At 42.9% G+C, this 24,497-nt stretch overlaps 1 protein-coding gene and 1 non-coding gene across 2 annotated transcripts in view; one reads left to right on the forward strand and one right to left on the reverse strand.

The window, feature by feature from the left end:
- Cdh13 (cadherin 13) overlaps positions 1-24,497 on the reverse strand; it is a 967,076-nt gene that overhangs the window by 446,639 nt on the left and 495,940 nt on the right. The window lies entirely within an intron of this gene.
- Positions 21,453-21,616, forward strand: LOC127234839 (U1 spliceosomal RNA). The gene has a single exon (XR_007835656.1). It is a non-coding gene; the product is annotated as a U1 spliceosomal RNA (small nuclear RNA).

A 24,497-nucleotide genomic window follows, 5' to 3' on the forward strand; every position in this document is an offset into this window, starting at 1 on the left:
AGATCCTACCACTCTCTGTACAGAGTCTTTGACAAAGAAAAATCGACAGGAACAGTGAGTATCTGTGCATGTGTTTGTTTATGTGCAAACATGGCACATGCTATGTCGGCTAAATAAACCTGCCCATGTTGCTTCACCTTGTTCTTTAGCCTTGGTATCCCAACTGTGCTCATATATCAAAGTAGCACAACCCCATCCCTGACCTTCACCTCACCAGTGTGGTGGCTGACTCTGGGACTCTGTACTCTCCTCCCCCTTTGTTCACTTTACCTGGATCTCCTCAGTGAAGACCTCTTTGATGACCTTAGTAAAGACATTGGTGCCTTCCCTTCACCTCATCCTCTACACCCATCACTCTGTCTCATCCTTCACAGAGCCCTCAGCACCTGCATCATTACATACAATTCTCTATGATGTGCTTAAACAGCTCCTCATTTGTCAAGATTTCTCTTCTGTTTGCTGCTGTGGGTACTGCATGGCCCATGCTAGACACTCAGATCTTTGGTGATAAATGATGAAGTCATGTAAATAAAAGCTCAGATCAGGAACACTATGGTTAATCAGGAAAAGGGATGAATAGTGAGTACTGTGGTTTAAGGATGGTTGATCAACTTTTAGTAAGGACCAGCCATGCTTTCTGGGCCTCAGTTCAGATTTATGCTCATGGGCTCCCAGAAAGTCATTTTGAGTAGTTCAGCGTAATTCAACAATCCCAACAAAGCACAGGCAAACACACAGCTGTATACACATACACACAAATACTTGAAGAACAAAACAGTTTGTACCATCAATGTCAGGGACTCATGGATGTCTTGTGATCATTTCAGATGAACTCCTTTGCCCCACTGAAGCTATAGCCTCTTACATGTATTTTTTTCCTCTAGAGAACATCAACCAGGGAAGATCATGCCACCTGTGACCCCCCCCCAAAAAAAAGCCCTGGGAAGGTGTTTGGAGGATGTACCTTACATGGAAGTCTCCTGCTTGGGATCTTTTGGGGTGTAGGGTCCTCTCAAGTGGTATGACTATATCTTCCAGAACAATCTTGGGTCAACAAAGCTGTGCAGTAGCTGACATACAGCACAGGTGGTCACTCCCAATTAGCTCAGGCTGAGTGGCGGATTCTGTTCCACTGAGACAGGATGACAGATGTCATGTATATACAGGGGACATATTCAAGAGAGAATGAGGAGTGTGTCCTTAATCAAAGCTTGGGAGGTAGTTGGCAACTTGGAGGTGTGGTGTAGGAGGCACAGTATGTGTGTCATCTGAAGCACAGCAACAGAAGTGAGAGCTCAGCCTTGATTTAGAAAAACCAATTGGAGCCTGTCAAGAGATGCTGTGGAAGACACCAACAGCAGACACTGAACAATTTCCTCTACCTCCCCACTATGATTCCTTGAGGCTGAAACAACTTAGAGTGGCTCTGATTGTGTGGAACCATACTGTGTAAGGAAGGAGAGGTTGGAGGTGCTGTCTGGGGACCTCAGTTGAACCCAGCATGGCCACCAGCTGGCTGAGACATCTCTCATCTCTGTTTCTGCAGGTACTGGATGAATAGTATCCAGCATTCCTGCCCAGGCTCAGGCGTGTAGAAAGCCACTTGTGCTCTGACCCTAACACATCCTTAGTTTGCATTCTGAACAAGGCAGAAAAATCAGGGAGAACAATTTTGCAACTAAGACATGTTAGCATCTTCAAGCTGTGACCCCAATAATAACTGTGTTTAAGTGAGTTCCCTAAATGCCAGGTACTGCACTGAGGCTGGGTGGAAAGCCACCAGGGTGACTACGGTATCTGGCTTTTTTGTTTTTGTTTTTTTGTTGTTGTTGAAGAATACAGGCCCTATCATGTGAAGTCTTTTGTTTGACAGGGTTGCACATTTAAAGGTAGGCCCAGGCAGGGGAACATTTGAGATAGCCCTCATGAATTGAGAACTCCAGATGAAGGTCTCTTGGATGCTAGATGCCTCTCTCTCTAGACTTTGGCTGTTTGCAGAGGTGGCTAGCCCTTATTTGAAAGGTTCCTACTAAAGAAAGCCCAAGCCCACAATTCCCCTTGGCTGTCATGGTTACAGACCCTGGCCTTTATGTGTGCATGTGCCTGTGCATGCATGGGCACACACATACATGTGCCTGTTGACAGACATGATCAGTCTTGACACTTGCTAACGGAAGGTGAACCTGTTTCCTTGCACTCATTTGTAAGCTGCCTGACCCTTGGGCTCCCAGCCCCACTCATCCTGCCTCTAGACTTCCCTAGTTGTTACAAGCTTATCACAGAAGTAAATCAAAATGTTCTCAAGAGGAGAAGAAAAGATAAAAGCAAAAATGCAGCATCCTCGAGAGAGGGATATTTTTTATAGTTCCACAACTCTGGTGATTCTGTCTTTAAAAAAAAATCCATTATTTAATTTTAGTACCACGAGGTGCTGGTGATGAATAATGGCCCCTCTCCTACCTTCCAGTATTTCTAAAATATTAATACCAGTTGCATTCCTCTCCTAGGGGGAAGTAGGAGCTGAATCCTTTATGGGCCTCAGAACCTGTTCTAAAACAGCAGGCACTGTTCTCAGTGTTCACCAGCCATGCTTTCTGGGCTCCTCAGATAATATCTGCCTCAAAGGATGGGGGTCACCCAGTGCATTCACGGACGAAATAAGCTACCCAGTCCACCAGCCATGCACTCTGGACTCTTCAAATGATGTCTGCCTGCCTCAAAGGGTGGGGGTCACCAGTGTGTGGAGGGACGAAATAAACTGTCCAGTAGTCCCTTTTTCAGGATTGATGTTGTCAACGCTGTTCTTTTAAACTACCCATCACAATGCACTTTCGATCAGCACTAAATTTGGAGCATGAGTCATGAAGAGTGACTGTATGAGGCCTGACCTTCACAGCCCTCTCAGGTCAAATGTCTGCTTAGGATAACCAAAGTTCAGTGTGCTGCCAGATTCAGATTGCCTACTTAGAGCTTTGAGCATAGCACCCACCATGTTTATTTTAGACTAGATCATGCTTTTGTGTTTGAACACATGCATACATGTTTGTGCATTTGTGTTTGTACGTGCACCAGCATGTGTGTGTGTGTGTGTATACCTGTGTAAAGTGTATCTTGACATTTGAGATACAGGAGAAGTAAAATAGAGGGAACTTTCAAACCTAAAAACAACAAACAGGATTGTAAATTATGGAATTGGCAGCAGACTTCTAAAACAAAGCCAAGTTTTCTTTTTGTCCTCTTTACAAAACTCACCCCTGGACACTAAGATTGACTTGGAAAAAAAGTCACAGTCAATGCAGAAAAGGCAGACACCCATGCTTTACTGTACAGTGTCACTAGTCCTGGCTTCATTGAGACAGGGTCTCACTATGCAGCCCTGGCTGTCCTGGGACTTGCTATGTAGATTAGGCTGGCCTTGAAATCATGGCAATCCACCTGCCTCTGCCTCCTGGCTGCTAGGTGCTGGGATTAAAGGTGTGCACCAACTCACCTGGCAAAATCACAACTATTTGATGATGCATTTCCAGACTCCTTAAATACAGTTTTAATCATTTCATTTCTAGTTGTAAAATAATTATAGATTCACATGTAATTGTAAGAAATCTCATTTATCCAGTTTTCCCTAAGAGTGAGATCTTGTTAACCAGTGGGAATAGGACACCACAGTTGAAATACCAACATTGTTGGATCACTGGTCTCATTCAGCCTTCTCTAATAAAGTGTTACCTGCATCTGTGAGCCTCTGAATATGATAAAGTTTATTCACTACTTTACTGCAGGTATATGTTTGTGTATAGGTCAACACAATCAAGCCACAAACAATTCTATCTTTTACCACAACCAGAGAATGTGTGTGTGTGTGTGTGTGTGTGTGTGTGTGTGTGTGTGTGTGTTGGGGCTGATTAGCCATGTGCATTCCACATGTATGAAGGGGAAAGGACAATCTCAGATGTTGGCCCTCACCTTCCAGGATCTCTTGTTGTATAGTACTGTGTATGACAGGCTCACTGACTCATAAGCTTCCCAAGATTGCCCTGTCACCACTTGCCACCATTCTGTAGGGGCCTTGGGACTACAGATGCACTCAATTCTCCTGGGTTTAATGTGATTCTGAGGCTGTGAACTCATTCCTCAGGCTCGCACAGCAAACACTTTTATCCACAGAGCCATCTCCCCAGCCTACCTTCAGGATTCCTTTCCTTCCTTCCTCCCTTCATTTCTCTCTCTCTCTTCTTTTCCTTCTTTCTCTCTCTCTCCTCCCTCCTCCCCTCCCTCCTTCCCTCCTTCCCTTCTTTTTTTTTGAGGGTTTCTCTGTGTAACAGTCCCAGCTTTCCTGGACCTTACTCTGTGGACCAGGGTGGCCTTGAATTCATAGACATCCAACTGCCTCTGCCTCCTAAGTGCCCTTCATGATTTCTTCTGCTGTCTTTTCATAGTCACATCCTCCCCCCTCTCCCACAAGACCACCTTTCTTACCTTATCCTCACCCTGGCCACCATTAATTTCCTCAATTTCCATAATTTTGTTGGTTAGAAAATGTCAGATGAATGGAATCTTGTACTTTCACTTGTTTGTAACCCCCTGAAGAGTTCTTTCAAGTTGCTACACACCAAACAAAGCTGGGCATGGTAGTATATGTCATCCCAATAAACGGAGGCAGAAGAATGAGAAGTTCCAAGCCAGCTTGGGCTACACAAGACACTCTGTCAAAAACCAAAGAACAATAAAAACCAAAGAGCTACCTAGGTGTATTTGTGTGGGTGTTTTATTGGGCTCTCTGTTCAGCCCCATGGATCTGTGTGTTTATCTCTCCACTGCACACAGTACTGTCTGGACCTTGTGAGTCCTCTAACTTGATCTTCTGAGTTGCTTAGCTCTCCTAGATCTGTGCTTTTCCATACACATTTTAGAATAATATTTTCATGCCTATAGAAATTCTTGCCGAGACTTTGCCAGGAATTACATTAAGCACAAATGTACCCTTCTCTATACTTTTTTTTTTTTTTTTTTTTTTAATGTATGCCACTATGGACATGCTACTTATCCTTACCTAGCATCTTCTTCTTTTTTTTTTTTTAAACAGTGACTTAGATTTTAAAATAGGTACCCCATCATTTAACAAGCATTTCTGTAATGATGGACACATGGCTTTCATAATTGTACACGGTGAATAAAGCTACTGTGACCGCTTCCGGTGGAGAGGACAAAGACACTCTGCAAATATTTTTCTTTGTTCACAGATATCTTTTTAGCTATAAATGAAAAAAAAATATATACTGCCCTTAGCTTTAAAATTCCATTGAGATGTGAGGTCCTATACCAGAGAGGGAGGAAAGCCCATCAGTGAAGGCAAGGGAGGCTACAGAAACAACAGTTGTAGCAACCATGCTCTCAGAATGACAATGGCGGTGACTGTGGCTGGCATGATGCTCCCTTACTGCCAGATACCTGCTCTCAGGTAATTCTGAATAGGTAACTAGAGAATGTGGGTAAGTGAAAACCACTCCTGTTTCACCTACATTGCCACTCAAATGCTTTTTCTCAAAGTTTCCTTTCATCTCAAAGAAAGGAAGATTTAGTTAAGCCATTTTCCTTTATATTCAAGAAAAAGAAACAGCACAAATTGACCAGTCTAATCGAGCTACCTTTTGTTTTGACGATGGGAATGGCTGTTGTCTGTGTAAGCTCTGAATGGAGGTGAGAAATATCCTCGGAGTGGAATAATTGATGGCAGCTTGGAGACCTGACAAGGTTCTATTTGTGTTTCCATCCTTTCTAATCAAGTTTCTTCCTTTCGCTCTAATGGAAGTAGCATTCCAGGGAGAGAAAGGAAAACAAAGGCTTTGCTTCTAAAACCTTGCCGGGATGCACTGCTAATAGCAAGCATGACCATTCCTGCATTGAGAACTGAAAGTATAGGCTCTTCAGGTGTGGACAGATGAGGACCCTGGTGGCCACAATTCACCTTTCTTAGTATGGACTGAGACTGTAGAGTACTTGCTTGACCCTCCCTTTGGATGTCTTGGGGGATGAGGAGAAGAGGAGGGAGAAGTCAGTGCTTTGGGACAGACAACTTCCTAGGGTCTCTGCTTTATATTTCTATTATGACTTGTGTAATCTAAACTGACAGTGTCAGCCTCACTTTCCAGAGACAGAAGCAGAACACTAGCTATTGGAGCAGTTTTTTGTTTTTGTTTTGTTTTGTTTTTGGCACAGCTGTCAATCAAATCTAGATTTGCTGGACCCTTGCTGAATGCTTCTCTTTACTGTTCTGAGTGCAGAGGCTGGCAGTGATGTATACTAGAGAGACAGTTCTAACAATAAATCAATGCTGTGGTGCAAACAGGAGCTCAGAAATGCTCTGCCTCTTGCACACATGGAAGGCTCGGAGTGTGGGGCAAGGCCTGCCTGCTTTGGTTCGAGACAGTCCCTGTACTTCTCCATCCTATAGAGAACACAGGTTCTACAGGCTTCCTCCTAGATCAGGGGAGGGAAATTGAACCATCTGTGCTTTGTCTCCTGGAGGTGGAGTTCAGAGCACCAGGCTCAAGCTTTGGGTTCAAGTTCTTGCTCAGCCATTTATTATGTTTCCAGAGAATCCATTACCAAATCTTTCTAAGCCTCAGCTCTCTCTAGAGTAAAGAGGACTTAACACCCACAGGGGACTTGCTAGATGGACTAGGCTGAGACAGTGTTCAGTGTTAAGGAGAGAGCTGCCATGGAGAATACCCTGCTACCCATCATTCAACACGGCTTCTATACCTACCTGGATTCTGGCAGTGGTGTTCACAGTATTGCCTGGAGATACACCTATCCTCACTCTTGGGGAGCCCAGCTCAACAAAGTGCCCACTCTCCCTTTCTCCTCCTCCTGGTCCTTCCCTTTCCCCCATTTCTTCCCACCCTACTACAGGAGCTCACTCTGCAGTCCTGGATGGCCTCAAATGCTCATCCTCCTGTCTCATCCTCTCCCAAGTGCTAGAATTTCATGTATATGCCACACCACCAGCTTCTTTATTTAATTTCATAGAAATGGTTGGTTTTTGTGGTTTGGGGTTGAAGGCAATTGTACCATGGAAACTGAAAATAAAACCACACCTCCACCTGAGATATGTTTGCTTGAGAGTCACATGCAATGACTGCTCCACCTAAATCCCTGGGAAATGCAACATTGATAGTGACCTGGAGGTGGAGTTCAGAGCACCAGGCTCAAGCTTTGGGTTCAAGTTCTTGCTCAGCCATTTATTATGTTTCCAGAGAATCCATTACCAAATCTTTCTAAGCCTTTGTCACCCAAAGACAAAAGTGAGGGTATATTCAGGCTCCAATTCCCTGAATTCAAGGACACATACAGATACACACAGACATGCACGCATGTGCGCGCGCGCGCACACACACACACACACACACACACACACACACACACACACACACACAGAGCCTATCCCCCACCCACAGAGTAACTACTCCTACTGTCCCATACCCAGCCATGGAAACTTCACTCCTGCTAGTTTGCACCACCTGAATTTATGTTTTTTCTTCAGACAGACTCAACTCTGGGGAAATTACTTTCTCAAAATGTGATGTCTCTTTTATGTGGGAGATGGGTGGAAATTGTGGAAAGCAGTATGCACTACCTATTGTCTTGTGATAACATCTAGGAGTGGGGGAAATGCATGGGGATCACTCAGAGAATTCTTCCAAAGGTGACAACCCTTTGGCTCAGGGCTCAGGGTCCATCTTCTACAGAGATGATCTCACTGTGGGTCTTGATAAACCAGCAGCAGCCATGGTTGTATGGATTGAGGGTGTTGAAGAACACCAATGTGCATGTAAGAGGCATGTGTGAGGCTAATTTCCAAGATCAGCCTCTGAGGAGAGTCCCTGGGAGGGAAGAAGGCAGAGAAGGGTCCAGAAAACAGTGTTCAGCAGTGGAACACAGGTTAGTGACTGAGGACCCATGAGCTTTCCCTTAAGTCCATCTTCATTTCCCCTTCCTGTCCCTTCGCTGTCCCCACCCCTTCACCCTCCATCAGTTCTGTGGATGTTCACCCTTAACTTCCACCATCAGATGCACCTAGGACATGGGCAGCTTTCTTAAGCTTATTTTACCCATTGGGAAAATGAGGCACAAAGGTTAAGGGTTTTGTCCAAGCTCTTATAAATTGGCACCAGTGGCACCTGACATGGAGAATACACAAGCTCCTTTGAGTTGACACAGTCAGCAGCAGCTATGACCACTTGCTCACAACTTGCGGAAGAAACCCAGTCAAAATCGCAGCAGGGATGGGGGTTGAAAACCCACCAGAGGCAGAGGAGCTATTGACAACTGATGGCACCTGAGGAAGGAAATCACTCTCCCCTGGGGATGTGGCCACTCGTAGGTTGCTCATGCCCCAGGATGAGTCCCTCAGTATATAGGAAACACTAACTAGACTTGGAAATTAAAAAAATTTAAATTGTGGGTATTTGTGTGTGTGTGAGGAAGTGGATATATGTCATCAATATACATTATATAAATGTATAAAATTCAAAGAAGAACATGTTATTATAAAAGTAAACTCATGTGATTTATTATGTGCTTGTTATGTCACAGGGGTGCTGAACACTGACAGTGAATCATGTGTCATGCCCCTTCCTTAAGCTGTATGAGGGAGAATCTTACTTCCATTTTCCAAGTCCAAACTCAGGGCTTAGACAGGCCAAGAGAGTCCCCAAGGAAAACCTAGACCTGTATGTCCACTGAATTTTTGCCCTGAATTACTACATTAAATAATCAGATCGATCATCTATTAGAATTTAACCAAGTAAACATATCTCTACCCCAGAGCTTGCCCTTTAGGTGACGAAACTGAGCAAGCTGAGAAATGGTCAGGGCACTTGTTCAGGCCAGCTTAGTAAATTACACAGTAACAAAGGGGATTCAATCAATTGCTTAGCAATTAGCCGTTATGAAAAGATAAGGAGAAAATCCAATGGGCTGTTTGGTGGAGCAGGAAGCATTTTAAATGTCACCACAGTGAGAGAAATATTTGAAGATCTGTCTTCATAATGGTTAACTAATTGCAATCTTCAAATTTTATTGCCTTAGAAAAATAACTCAATTCCAGAGATAGAGCATTAACACTTGGGGCCATTTCTCCCCTTTCTTTGTCAGCATGGAGAAAGCATGCAAAGTGATGAACCCCAGTAATTTAAAGAGACCACCTCCCCACTAATGACCAGGGTCCCTGTGGACAGTGTTGTTGTCAGTGACAGTGGTACTATCCCCTGTGTGCCCAGATCTGTGTGGGAATACCAGATGCTCATAACAAGGTATCACTACGGCAAGGTAACTGGCTCTTTCTCTCTAAACACCAAGTTTCTTTTGCATGAAATTCCAGTGCTACATCAGAGGCGCCTTCACCCTGGCAGAACTGAAGGGTAGTAGCTGCACATTTATTTACAAATGTAAGCCCCTATTCTTGTATCAGCCCTCCTGCTTATTGAATGTCACTGTCAGCAAGAGACTAGTTCAACTGTTTTTTTTTTTCCACCAACAGGGGGATGAACTTCTGGCCAGATGGAACCCGGTGGCTTCAGCCATGGGTGTTTATCAAACTGTTTCCTCGGGACAATGGTTGATGTAGCTGGGAGGAATGTGTTTCTTGCCTGGATGGTCATGTACTAGGAGGTTGCTTTGTTTGATCAAATGGGAGAAACCACTGATGGAATAGTAGAATTGGGTCACTTTGCAAAGGAAGGCCACAGACAACACTGAAGCCTGGAGCCACTCTTGGATTTCCTAACAGTGGGATATAGTGCATGCCTGCCCTGACTTCAGCTCTCTGAGTGGGTCTCTATCATGCATGTGTTTCATTAGAATCACTTCTCAGACACCCAAATATTTTACATTGGTTTCTTAATATTTGGGTAACCACAGGAACATAACTGGGAGCAGAGTGAAGGCGTTAAAATAGAGACCTGGTTGGGAAAAGCAAATTTGATCAAAGGACCAATTGTTGATGAAAGATTGGAGACACGGGCCACCGATGAGTGTTTGGAGTGTTTAGAAATCACAGGTAAAAACCCACTAGGTCCTAAAGGCAGAAAAGGGTCTAAAATGGTCTAAAATTGGTATGAAAGTCATATGCAAAATAAAAACAAAACAGAATAAAGAACTTTGAATTACATTGTCTATCGCAGAGCAACAAATGTTCGTAAATGTGTTTTGTTGAAATAGAGGGTTGAGTTGCTTTCTGAGTCTGTTAGACACAGCTTATGAGACCTGAAAACCCACCATGCCTACATGACCACCTAGGATAGATAAATGCCAATGACCTATGCCCATGTCTAAGGTCTCAGTGTTATGGTCAATGTCAAAAATACAGCATTGCATTAGCCTCAGTTTGATTTTGCCTCCTTCGAGCCCAAGGTCTTGGTCAGTGAAGTAAAACCCAGCCCTAAGAAACAAGAGAATGAAGTGAAGGCAGAGTGGTGAGCAGCTGAGAGAGGTACAATAAACCGTAATAATTGCTGATAAAACTTTATGGCTGGTCATTAATTCTAACCACTTCAATTTCCAAAAGGAAAGATTCATTGTCTTTTTAAATAGACAAAATTTGAGTTTATGGGAAATTTAATAATATTCATGCTTATGTAATAAGAGACTCCAAGAGTCTTAAATTTCTCATGCCTTTGGAATAGAGGCAGAATGTTGTAGAAGGAGGCAGGTTGAGGAGCCATGATAATGGCCAAATACATGGGTGTTAAGCAGGTTACTGGAGTTTTCTGAGCTTTAGGGTTCCCTGGAGAGAGGCAAATGGCGGAGGGACTAGAATTGAGCTCATAAGTAGGCAAAGAGCCTGCATGCAGGCAGTGATACCTGGGAAGCTGAGCTGAGCCTGTTCAAACTTCAAAGTATCTGGATACATGAAGATTCTGGTTCCCTACTCTTCCTTATACCAGTACGGTTCTCCATCCCTCTTTCTCCATCCATCATCCAGAGGGACCATTGATGACATGAGCCAGAGCATGCCTGTTATCCACTAAATCCACATATAGGGCTTTGTTTCTTAGTTATAATGAAGGTCAAAGCCAAGTTCACACAAGACCTTTCATGACCTGTAAATGCCTTTTTGTTCTCTCTCTCCCCTCCCTCCCCCCTTTCTCTTTGTTTCAACTACACAGACATCCTTGCAGTTTCCAGAACATTCTAGATAGACACTTTCCTCAACATTTTTTGCATTCCTAGTTCCTCTTCTCTAATAGGCTCTCTCCTTGGACAGATTTACTCTGTGCCTCCTTTACCAGTTCTCCACAAGGGCATCTCCTTTCTCACCCATCCCTAGCCCCAACCCCAGTTTCACCTACATCCCAACCTCCAGCCCTTTATCCTTATTATCCTTTGTTACAATCATCATAGCATCACCTATATTTTACTGGCTGTTGACTAATGGAGCTCTCTTACAGGAAGGTGGTCTCTTAGAAAACAGGGTCCATTTTGTTCTGTAGTCTGCAGTGTGTATGGCATCTGTAGCGGCAATTCTCATCATGTCACTTAACTCCCAACATCACTTGAGCACTGAGCTGCAATTTGGAAACAGATTTACCTGGGCTCTTCAAAGACCAACCTACAGAGATTTCCTGGCCAGTGCACATCCCCAAAGCCTGAGGCTTCAGGCTGAGCTCTGTCTGGATACTTAACCAAGGCACTCAGGTCAGAGAGCCTGGTTATGCATAGACACCTTTGCCTCAAGTCATAGTTTCATAACTGACAACAGGGCCAATGAAATCTGTTCCAGTTGTCATTTGAGGATATTTAAAAGAGACATTACACACACACACACACACACACACACACACACACACACACACACAAAGAGCCCTAAATATTCATAATAATTACACATCAGTTAGTAATATAATAAAGCTTGATAAAACAGAAAAATATAAAACATAAAAATTCTAGCTTCTAGTGGGGAGGCAGGTAAGTTGGTAAAGTGCTTGGTGTCTAGGCATGAGGACCTGAGTTTGATCTCCCAGAACCCACATGAGAAAGCCAGGATTGGTGATGCATCTCAATGTCGGGGAACAGAGACAGGAAAATCCCTGACACTCACTCAACAGACAGACTAGTCAAGGTAGCAAGTCTTGAGGCAGCTCCAGCCAAACTTGTTTCTGCTGCTCCTGGGTTTCAGCAAGATCATCCCAAAGGATTTCAGCACCAAGGATTTTAAACTACTCTTCTTACCCCAGGAGTCTCAATTTTTACTCTCTATCACAGTGTTCAGCCTGGGAGAGACTAGATCACAAGTTAAGCAAAACAAGAAGAAAGGAGTCCTAAAAAAAACCAAAAACCAAAAAAACAAAAACAAAAACAAAACAAAACAAAACAAAACAAAAAAACAAAAAAACAAAAAAACAAAAAAAAAAAAACAAAACAAAACCAGGAAGGCCTCAGAGGTGGATTGTACAGTTGTCTTGCAAGCCACACAACCCAGTTGCTTTTCACAGTAACACAATACAATCCCTCAAGTGCTAATTTCATGACTAAATGGTATTCTGTGAGAGACACTATTTGTACAAAGGTACCATCTCTTAGTCCATGAGACAGTAAGGCAATGGAGGGGAGGTGATAATCAGTTTCCAGGCATATCCCACAGACACGACCCAGTGGCGACTGGTGTAAGAATTAGCGACATTTGCAGAGTACGTACCAATCTGTCAACCATGGAGCACTGAGGGATCAAAAGGCTGGTTTGTCATCACTTCCGTGATTCACTCACACAAATAGGCCTGCCTCTCTTATCTGCTATCCTGTTCTTGTCATAATCGTCTGCAGACTAGATTGGTCCACTAAATGCTGGGTCCACAGGTGAGTGACAGATCTGGACTGGAGAAAACATCTGATGAAACAAGGATGGGAGTGCTTGGGAAAATTCCTTAGGGAGTGTAAAATCTCATTATCTAACAAACAAACAACACCTCAAAACAAAACAAAAAACACCACCACCAATCAATGACAACAAACTTCATAATTTACACACTGTGAGACCCAAAGAAGCCAGAATGTGTGGCATCATAGTTAGAAAATGGATCTTGAAATCTTTCAGGTAGATTTGCTACTCAGTGTTTGAAAAGACCTGTTGGGGCCACATTGTGCCTGGCAATTGTCAAAGCAACAAGGTAGCTAACTGAGAAGTTATGACTTGCAGGCAGCAGGCTGTTTCCGGTTTGCTTTGTTTGGAGACCTGGTTTTTATCTCATTTTTTATGAATACTTTGATGGCAACACACACACACACACACACACACACACACACACACACACACACCTAGTTAGCATTAACTGTCAAACTGAAAAAATAAAGAGTAATTGGCTTTGTCAGGGGGGTCTGTGGATTTGTCTGTGAGAGTCTGTCTTCATTGTTAATCAATACAGGAGTGCCCAGTCCACCATTGGCAGTACCATTCCCTGGGCAGGTGGTCCTGGGCTATATAAAGATGCTAGCAGCATATGATCAGCAGTGACCCAGAGAAGAAGCCAGAAAGCAGTGTACCCCCATGGCTTCTGCTTTAAGCTTCTGCTTGAGTTCCTGCCCTGACTTCCCTCAGACTGTGACTGCAAGTGCAAGCCAAATAGCTTTTCTTGCCCCTCTAATTGTTTCATGACAGGGTGTTTTTACTACAGTAACAGCAAGAAAACCAGAACACAGAAACAGGCATGCACACACGCATGCATGCACTGGCACACACACACATACATGTACACATAATCACACACTCATACTTGCACACACACACACTGCTCAGATATCCTGCATCTTCTAGCACTTACATAACAACGTGCATCACTGCCCACCAACTTCTGTCCTCACCTCCACAGCAAGCCATGGTATCTTTCCTGCAGTAATCCTGGGAGTCTACCTTTCTCCTAACAGGGTCCTTCTCTTCATTGAGGGATGATGCAGAGAGGCACCATCCCATGGCAAGAACAGAAGTTGGCAGGCTTTATTTCTTAGAGTTAAAGTAAAAGTCTTATTACTGGAGTCAACAGATGAGAAATAGAAGCACTGCAGTGAGCGCTTGGCTCTCATGAGCCTCTAGACACAGGAATTTACTGTGAAAAATTTTCCAGCCAGGTTTGGAAACAACTCTGCAATTTATTTTTCTGACCTGTTCCCTTTTCTCCCTAGTGTTTGACTCTAGGGGCTATAGGGAGTCTGAAGGAGGACCCAGCCAAGTGGCCCTTTGGGTCTGGGGTCTGTCTCTGCCATTAATGCTTGACAGGGATGTTGATGCCCATACCAAGGGATGGGGCAGCTTAGGATGCCTTGCCTCTGATTTGCAGGGCTGGAGAAGTGGCTAAAAGGCCCCACAGGGTTGAGCTCTGCCTCCATCCTTCTTCCTTGCACTCAAAATCAATTCGTCTTTATTTGCTTTATCTATTGGGTCTTGGGTAAGAGTTTATATGAACACACATTCTGAGCCTCATTAAACTCCAGACAACCACAGGTTAACATTCTTCTCTGCCCTGACACGAAGAGCCTTGAAGATCAGACTGCTTTTGACAGCTCCAAGCCTTCCAAACAAGTTGCTCAGCTAGACAGACAGGCAGCTGCTAGCCTATTGAGGAGGAGACTCTGAGGCTAGAAGGAAACAGAAGCCAACCTAGACATGCACAGGTTTTTGAAGAAGCATAAGGATTTTCCTATATGAAGGTCCTAAGAAATGTCACTGTAAGTATCTGAAGGAAAGTTGGACTTAATTCCACCAGTTGCAACTAGAGTAATATTACTGGGTTTTCTAAACGACTTGGTGTGTAGCCAATTCCCATGTGTAGCATATAACTCACAGATTTAATTATAGATCTTCCTCACTCACTAGTTCCTAGGAAACAAATCCATGGCTGGTGTCTTGTGCATGGAAGGTCATAGCAAGAAGATAAATATTTTCTGGGTTGGAAACTTTATCTAGAGGACACAGGTCTGCAACCCAGAAGCCAAGAGCCCTTCAGACAATAGCTGAAAGCTGCTAACTTTGACTAATATCAACGACACTTAAAACTTTCTGTGTTTATCTCAAAGAAAGCACTTCCCACCTAAAAGATGGGAAAATTTCACCATATCTTTTCTTCCATATTATATGGCTGAAATACAAATACAATAAGATGTTTCCTTAAAACCTCTTTGCTGCTCAGTTAAGATAAAGGTTGGGTTTATTATCTCATAGGAGGGAGATTATCAGAGAAATGCAGCCTAATTTTAATCACTTGAATATTGTGGGTCAGTGATCTTTTTTTTCATCTCAAATTAGGAGGAAGCTGCCACAATTGACCAGCTACACTGAAAAAACTAGAACCAGGGACTAGATTGAAGCAGATATGCAAATGATTTTATGTTGTATTAAGGGAGATCTTCAAGAAAAGAGACAATTTTCCCCTGTGACTAGAGAAAATGCATCTCTTTTTACTTGATGATTTTGTGTATTTTACACTCTGAAATTGGTTTTGGCTCATTCCCATTAGGGCCACTGACTTTCGGAGTCCTAACTGAGGATTAAATGGGAAAATAGAACTGACATGTTCTGCAAACCCCAAAGAGCTCACACAAATGTTATCCATTTGTAATTAGAGTTTCAAGTGTGAATTCTTAAATGCAATTCTTTGATCATGCATGACAGACCAATGGTGGCTTTCTAGTGTCCTTAGACTCTAGAATACAACATGTTACTCTCAACAGGATTGGTTTCACTGAACATGTAGAGATCATGAAACAAACATGCATGGCCAGCTGAAAACCTTACAGAATCATCCCAGAGGATTTCACAGATGAGCTACATCCCAGCAGAGCTCAGCAAGCCCATGCAGAGGGAAGACAAGATGAAGGAGGCAGTGGTATAACTTGGAATTAAAACAATGTCAGATTCCCTTCAAACTGTTTGTTAGTGGGAGACCAGAGCCTTCAGCATCAAGCAGGCTCTGTCATTCTTTTGCAGAGTATCCAGATAGGACATGGGCAGGGACAGGAGTGTGTCATCCCTTCCTTTCTGGAAAAGAAAATCACATGTAATTGCTCTTGTTTGGTGTAGAGATATTGTGCATTAGTGGCAAGGTCAAAGGTACAACTTCTTGAGTGGTTGCTAAGTATCAGGTGATATACAGTTGGCATATATTCTCCCAAAACACAATGACAACCCTGTGATGTGTTTAGAGTATGCTCAGAGGTGGCTTAGCCAGGGTTCAAGTAATTAGGAGATGGGGAATGCCTCAGGGTCTCAATGCTTCTATTTACATCACAGGCAAAGGTTTTTTCTCATCTTTCTAAAGTCAATATCTCCACTGGGAGTCCACAGGAAGACTGCCTTTCTATCTCCAAAACACACACTACATGCATTCATACAAATACCACAATACACAGATATCATAGGTACAAACACATATATACACATACTATATGAGCATCCACAATACATATACATGTGCATACACAAACACACATACCACATGCACAGACATACATACACATGTACTATATAAATATTCATACATACATGTGCATGCACACATATGAGCACACATACCATTTGCACAAATACACATAAACACATACCATATAGACATTCATACATACATCTAAATAAACATACACACACACACACATGTTCACACAGACACACACTAGTATTTCAGACATTAAAAGACTTCTGTGCATGCTAGGTGTAGCACCTCTGACCCACAAAATTACTAGCTTCCATTCAGCCTCCTCACCTCTTGTCAACACTCACCCTTTTTCAATTTTCCCTATTTCAAGTTTATATAATCAGCTAGCGTAAGATTCTGGCTCAAGCACCTCTGACTAAGGGGTGATTTTGCTTTATTGAAGAAATGCAGACGAGTCAAGTATTGTGACCCCAGCTGTGGCTGGAGGAGCTTTACAGTAGTCGATGGGGCTTTTGGCACTGACCAAGGCAGCAGAATCATCATGGAGTCACTAGGTACCTGGGCCAGTATCATCCAGGGCAACTGCTGGATCCCACTATAGGCTCAGTGAACTCAGATGTGACAGTGGGCATAGGATGCTCTCAACAAACTCCCTGGTCTGTTTGGGGCTCATTGCAGAAAACATGTACTTTTAACAGAGAAACCGATTCCTCCAGCACTAGCTGATTGCTGAGCCTCAGATTTCACTCAGCACAAAGCCAGCCACAGGCACAATGGCTCCCAACTCTCTGTCCACTTATTTCTATCCCAAGCATTGACAGGAGGATCAAGATTCAGTCAATAGAGCAATTCATTTAAACACACTATTGTGTTGAGAAATGGCTGCGAACATCCCAGTGTGGGTGGGGAAGAAAATGTATGTTTTATTTCTTTATACCAGGCATATACTCAAATAATGTATTTGTTAAATGGTCAGCATTAAAATTCACATGTTTAAATGTACTGTATCAGCTGCTCATAGAAGACAGAGTCTGCTATTAATAACACTATTTATCCTAGAATAAGAAATCCCCTTATTTTATTGTAAATTGTGAAAGAAGAAACGAACAAAAGATGGCACTATGGATTCAGGGGTTTAAATTTGTTTTAATGAACCAGTGCCTAGGGTGACAACATTTCTAAAATTAAAGTTGGCACACATCATCTGATGTGTATGCCTCTCAAGGCAAGGACAGGACTTGAGTCCTGGACAGTTGTGTGGTGAGGAAGGATGCAGGACCCTGTACGTCTCACATAGGATGTACAATGTACACATCCAAGCCTGCAGCAGCCCTTTTCAGACAAGAGCAGAAGAGGTGTGAGAGGTAGGACATTATACAAGGAAGGAAGTCAGGGTTGGCCTCAGCCACGCAGTCACTGACAGATTGAGTCCTGGACTGAATCCAATGCTCTTCATTGCTTAAGCCAGTCCCATACTTTAAAACTCTTTCAAACTCAAACAGATTATGATGTTCCTTAGGAAAGTTGCTGGAGGAGATTGTTTGCTTTTTTTTCTTTTAACCTCGTGTTCATGAAGGGCCCACATCACAGGTCCCCAGTTTTCAACTGCATCTATTCCTTCCAAAGAATACAGCATGAGAAACAAGCTTGTCTCAAAACAATTGCAGTTCCCATCAAGAATGTTGATTGATTTAGAGTTGTGCTATGAGAGAATGTTTTGCTATTAAGAAATCTCATTTCAAAATTACAATATGCCTAATGAAATTTAAAGATGTGATAATCACCAGGCTCCCACCAGTGTGTTCCCTCACGAACTAAAAACAAAGCTATGTTGAAGGGAAGGAAATCATGTTCTGGAAGCTACAAACAGCAAACTACTGGAAACCTACAGATTCAGCCTGCCCACAGTGACATCCAGGAGGTAGGTAATTTCCCACCACCCCCCATGTATAAGAAATATTAGTTACTGGGCATTGATGGCACACACCTTTAATCCCAGCACTCAAGAGACAGAGGCAGGTGGATCTCTGTGAGTTCCAGGCCAGCCTGCTCTACAGAGCAATACAGAGAAATCCTGTCTTGGAAAACCAAAAAATTAAAATTAAAATAAAAAAATTTAAAAAACCCTTACATTGTTCTTTACCTATTGCTTTTAACAATTTTTTATTATAAGCATCCCCCCCTGTGTATGTTGAACACATGAATATAGGTACCAGACAGGGCAGAAGTGTTGATCCATCTGAAGTTGGAGTTTCAAATATTTGTGAGCATCCATCCTGAGTGTTGGGAATCGAACTCTGGTCCTTTGATAGGGCAGTGCATGTTCTTAACTGCTGAGCCATCATTCTAGCCCTTAACTTGCTTTAATAAGATCTGTGCTGAATCACCTTTTAGGCAGATGTTAAGGAATGCTTCCTTCAAAAATAAAATATGTGGTTACTATGTCATTCTAAATCTAGAGGAAAGTTATGAAACAGAAGGATGAGGAGTCCAGAAATCTTCAGGGCAGAGTCTAGTCTCTAGCTACTTGGTCCCAAGAAGCCCCTTTTTATTCTTAGTAAAATGGCAGTGATGATAGGATTGATCTGACTTGGTTGGACGAATTGATGGACTAGTAACCAAGCTCCAGCCAATGTGTGGAACACAAGGAGTGAGTATTGGGGTCCAATAGAAAATGCCGCTTTCTCAATGGGACCTGTACATCCCAGAGGTCAGCTTATGTTTCATGGCATGAAATAGCTTAAACGTCCTACCAAATCCCAATCACAACTCTCATGTGAGTGCCCAGTCCTATCACCAAGAAAGAGGGAGGCACTGACCAAGTCATAATAACTCAGGGTCTGAGAACACACACTTCCCAGGAAGGTCCCTCAGTATTTGGCAATGATACATGCATTTCCTTTTACAGTGAGTGTGTGCCTCTCTGTGGCATCTAGAGGCTACATTAATAAGTTAGGGGGAAGTGAACTGAACACATGAAGGATCCAGGGCAGGCTATTTGTGTATCATAATGAGCACCAATAAAAAGTCTTACTCAGGGAAAGAGTGGAAGATGAACACAGACAAAGCCTTCCTGCCTCTGGCTGCGTGGGTTCTGTAGACACAGCTACAATTGTAAGGGTCATTAGCAGGCATGCTGACATTCAGCTATGAAGTGATATTTGCAGACACGGAGTGGGTGAAATTATATGGTCCGTTTAAATAAAATCAGTCCCAGAACAGATAAAAGTCACAGGGTAACCATTTTTTAAAATAGAAGATTGAATTGAAATACAGCATTTTAATGGCCCAATGATCCAAGCATTAAGTTGATAATTAGACCGGAGTGACATCCAGGAGAACCTAGGCACACTCTTATAATTCTATGGCCATGTATGACATACCCGAGAAGTTGGGTGCTTAGAAATTATTGGCCCAAGTCAGATGTTCGATTATCAGTGGTGGAGGGAACTTTGAGTAAGAGTGATGTCATTGACTCTCAGTGGCTGTGGTGTGGTGTGATTTTGCCTTCAGGGAGCCATTTGATAATGTCTGGAGATAGTTTTGATTACTGTAAAGGAGGTGGAGGTATCTAAGGGAAAGGCCAAGGGTACTGCTCAACGAGTTACTTTGTACAGAGGAACCACCATGATAGAGCCACTTTGTCCAAACCATCAATGTATTGCTATTGGATCCTCCCATTTCTCTTTGCAGAAGAAAGAAGTCAACCAGCTTTTCAAGGGCATGGCAGTTAACTGTCTACATAGAGAGAGCTAGATTCTAGAACCCTGATACCACTTTTATTTATTTAAAAAGCATTTATCTCACTTTTAATTATAGGTACGCTTAGCTTATGTGCACATGTGGGTATGTGCACCTGATTTCAAGTTCCCTCAGAGGCCAGATAGTGCTCTTAACCACCGTGCTATCTCTCCAGCTCTACTATTCTTATTTCTATGCTCAACTTTTCACATGTGTAGCCATCCCATGCATTCTATTCCTCTAGAGAACACTGACTGATACACACATGGTACCACATGCTGTCTTGCATTTGGGATCCCCAACTGATGAGCAAACATTTGGTTGAGTAGCTTGAATTGGGGGATATGTGATGATTTCTCGGGGCAGAGTCAGCATTGAGAAAAGTGTCTTCCTCTAGTGAATACATTTACTGGACTCATCCTATGTGCTGGCTTAGATAAATGTGAGGAATTCTGTTACTGATGAGTAGGGGATTTGACCTCATTCTTGAGGAACTGACCGCAGAAAGGAAGTCTGAAGCAAATAAGAAAACATGACATGGGCTTATGCTTTTAATTGCTATATTTTAGATAAAAATTGTGGTGTCAGAGATGTGTGTACTTTAGGGATCTGTATTTTCAAAAATTCTCTGCCCCCAAAGGTAGACCCATGTGGCTACTAATATTTAAACAGTCCAAATAACTACTTTCTTAATCACACCAGCTGCATTTCATGGAGCTTAGCAGCCAAATAAGACTGGTGCTTGCCTTGCTGGATGGGCAGATGGAGAAGTGACTCTTCATCACAGACAGTTCTATCAGATGGTCACACCCTATGATGGCACCCAGGGTATGACTTGTCATTTTTAAGGTGACTATATCATTGCCCAAAGTATAGAGCTTTCTCAGTCTAAGATCCCAAAAGTCACGTCACAAGAACTACCATCCAAGAATCAGACAGCTTTGGAACAGAAAGGAGCCTTAGGGGTTGACGTTAGTGTCTCCTTTTCACAAAACACTAGTCTTAGTGCCTAAAATTAATGTCTATCTACTTCAATCCTGTTTAAAGTGGGCATTTCAATTCTGTATTTTGGAAAGAACTAGAGATATTCTCCAAGTTGAGGGTGTTTAGAGAAATTATATTTAAAATGGTGTGTTTGTGTGTCTGTGTGTGCATGTGCATGTGTGAGTGCTAAGCAGGAGTGTATGATTCCATAAAGCCTTTGATGGTTGGCGAATTGTCAGACCACAAGGTAGTTTTTTTGCTGCAGGTTTTTCTTTCTTTTTATATTTTCCGCATTTTCTTATGTGCAAATCTGCTTGGCAGGGGTGATACCATGATCAAGTAGGTGGTTTTCCCAGGGTGAGGTCCACCCATTGCATCTGCTGTGTGCTGTCCCCTGCGATTTCCCCAAATGCAGGGAAACTCGACTGCATAATTTGTGGTATGGGGGACTGCATTCATGATCTCTCCTTGAAAACAAAAACAGGCTGGCTAGTAAGGCAGTGATTTGCTCAGTCACTTAGTAGCTACCCAGCTCACACCAGGAGGCTGGTCTGCCCATGGTGCCTTCCACTCTACACAGCTACTCTGGAACCGAGGTTTTTGATTTCCTTTCTTCTTGCCCAGTGTCCACACTGAAATAGAGCTAAACCAATTGAAGTTGGGTGTTTCTGCCTTCAAAAGTGGCCTACCTTGGAGACTTAGATCATAAATTTTATCTTTAACCAAGCTAGTACATTGATTAACTATCTGGACAGCACTGTATAAAATCCCCAAATAATCCACATGTCTTAGAAGTATTTTCTTAGTTCTGGTTCCAAACCAAATTGAAATGGTATTCTTGCCAAAAATCAAATGCACTGTTCTTTCACTTTCGGAGAGTGAGGCAAGAAGCTGCCACAGGGCTGTCCAATAGAGTGACTACTAGCCATATGAGGCTACTGAGTGCCCGGTGTGACAGAGGAACTAAAGCTTATGTTTTATATGATTTTAACTAATGAAAATATGGACATTTAAGAAGCTACAGGTTACTGACGCTAGACACCGTAGATCTGGGATCTAAACTAAGAATCTAATTACCAGCAGGGAGGGCCTTTGTCCAAGGTAGGAATTGTAAAGTGCAGGCTGACAGGTCTTTGAGTCCTTGAACCTTGAGTGTTCTTTTATGACTGTTGATTTTAACTCACAAATCAGGAAGGAACTGAAACACTGATCCAGGTAACTGGAGTCTATTAGGAAGACAACGGTAATGCCAAGTAAGGGCTTCCGGAAGCTTCTATGTGCTGTCCTTAGATGTGGCACTAATAGGAAGGGATGGATTCTGAGTGAGGTGTGTGATGGGACTTGGGATTCCAGTCATGCTCCTGTGATTTGACAGTTACAAACTGCCTCCATCTTTTTCAGAAACCCATTTTCTCCTGAACTGGATAAGCCTCTGATTACCCAGGAACCGAACAGAGTGGGATTTCCTATGAAGCCACTTCCAGGCATCGGCGCTGGGTCTCCTTTGCACCTGCACCTACCTGTAAATCCCTCTAATTTTCTTGGATCAAAACTGGAAGGAGATTACTGTGGTCTGGCCTCATCTCTGCATGTTGGTGTAATGTTTACTTGGAAACAGCCAAGGATGTCACTGTCCCCTGGACCTGGAGTGGCAGGTGCTAAGTCATTATAGATAGGAATCAGGGCTTGGAGATACAACCCAGCTGGTAAGATGCTTGCTGTGCAAGCATGAGGGTACATGTTTGGATCTTTCCTAGAAAGGCTGCATGTACAAGACAATGACAATATCCACTGACATGCTTACATGGAAGGGAAGAATCTCATGCGGTCCCAACCCTAGACAAAATCCTGCAGGTAACTAATGACTACTGAAAAAGGGGGAGTGAGCTCTCCCAAGGATGAGCTACCTAACTGCTTATCAAATACAAAGGCATCAGTCCTGAAACCATATTTATATGCATTCATATACACACAAGCAACATAAGAGGATACAGTGGGTTATGGTTATATATTTGTGTGTATATATTTACATACATAGCAATAATAATCAAATAAAAAGAGATCAATTCTAGATGAAGGACATGGGAAGGAAGGGATGGAGGAAATATGGGGGTCTAGAGAGAGGAAAGGGAGGAAGTGATGTAATTATATTTTAATTAAAATGTATTAAAATTTAAAATTAAAATAAAAAAGTGTTGTGCCATACATCTATCATCTCAGTACTGGGGACACAGAGTCAGGCAGATCCCAGGGGCTCTTCATTAAACATTCCAGCACAATCAATAGGCTCTAGGTTCAGTCAAAAACTAAGGTGAAGTGGGGTCAAGGGAGACATTTGGCATCCATCTGTGGCCTCCATACATATGTGCACAAATACACATGTACATCCTGTCGTATGTATACCCACATGCATGTACATAAGCAAATATGCATTTATACATATGTATGCTGAACACATACACACATGCATGAACATAAGCAAATATGCATGTATACATATATATGCTGAACACATACACACATGCATGCACATGCATGAATAAACATGCGCGCACACACACACACACACACACACACACACACACACACACTGCACAGAAGGAACTGTGCTGGCGGTGGAAAGAGAAATAAGGTGAATGAGGAGGCAACAGGGGAGGGTACAGGGCAGAAACTCAGTTTGAGCAAATTTTAGTCTGTTTCCTAGAGAAAAACAAAATGTCACATTATCAGAGAGGGAGTGGGACAGAGAGAGAGGGGGAGAGGGAGACAGGGAGGAGGGAGACAGGGAGGAGGGGGACAGAGAGGAGGGGGACAGAGAGGGAGGGGGACAGGGAGGAGAGGGATAGAGAGGGAGGGAGAGGGAGGGGGACAGAGAGGAGAGGGATAGAGAGGGACGGGGAGGAGGGGGACAGAGAGGGAGGGGGACAGAGAGGGAGAAATAGAGTTTTAGAAGCCTCTTTATATCCTGGTTTTCAGACTTGGTGACTACAAAAACAGGATGCTCAATTATATTGAAATTTAGATAAACAATGACTAAATCTTAAATTATACTGCCTCTCATGCAGTCCTGAGGACACACTGATACGTAAATATTAGTCATATTTCATTTGAAAATTGACTTTACTGGGCCTTCTATTTTATCTGGAAAATCTATTTATGAAATACTCGTCTCAAGAGACCGCCCATGTTAAACATGGACCACATGGCTCACTACACCCTGGGGATGCTGCTGGCTCTAGTTTCCCCAAACAGAGCATTAGAAAAGCTCAGCAGAGTGCAACAGAGATACTCCCTCCCACTCGCTTCCACAGAGTGCTTTGCAGGCTTCTGAGAACAAGGAGCCCAGCAATA

The sequence above is a fragment of the Phodopus roborovskii genome, unplaced genomic scaffold (assembly GCF_943737965.1).
Source record: "Phodopus roborovskii unplaced genomic scaffold, PHOROB, whole genome shotgun sequence".
NCBI lineage: Eukaryota > Metazoa > Chordata > Mammalia > Rodentia > Cricetidae > Phodopus > Phodopus roborovskii.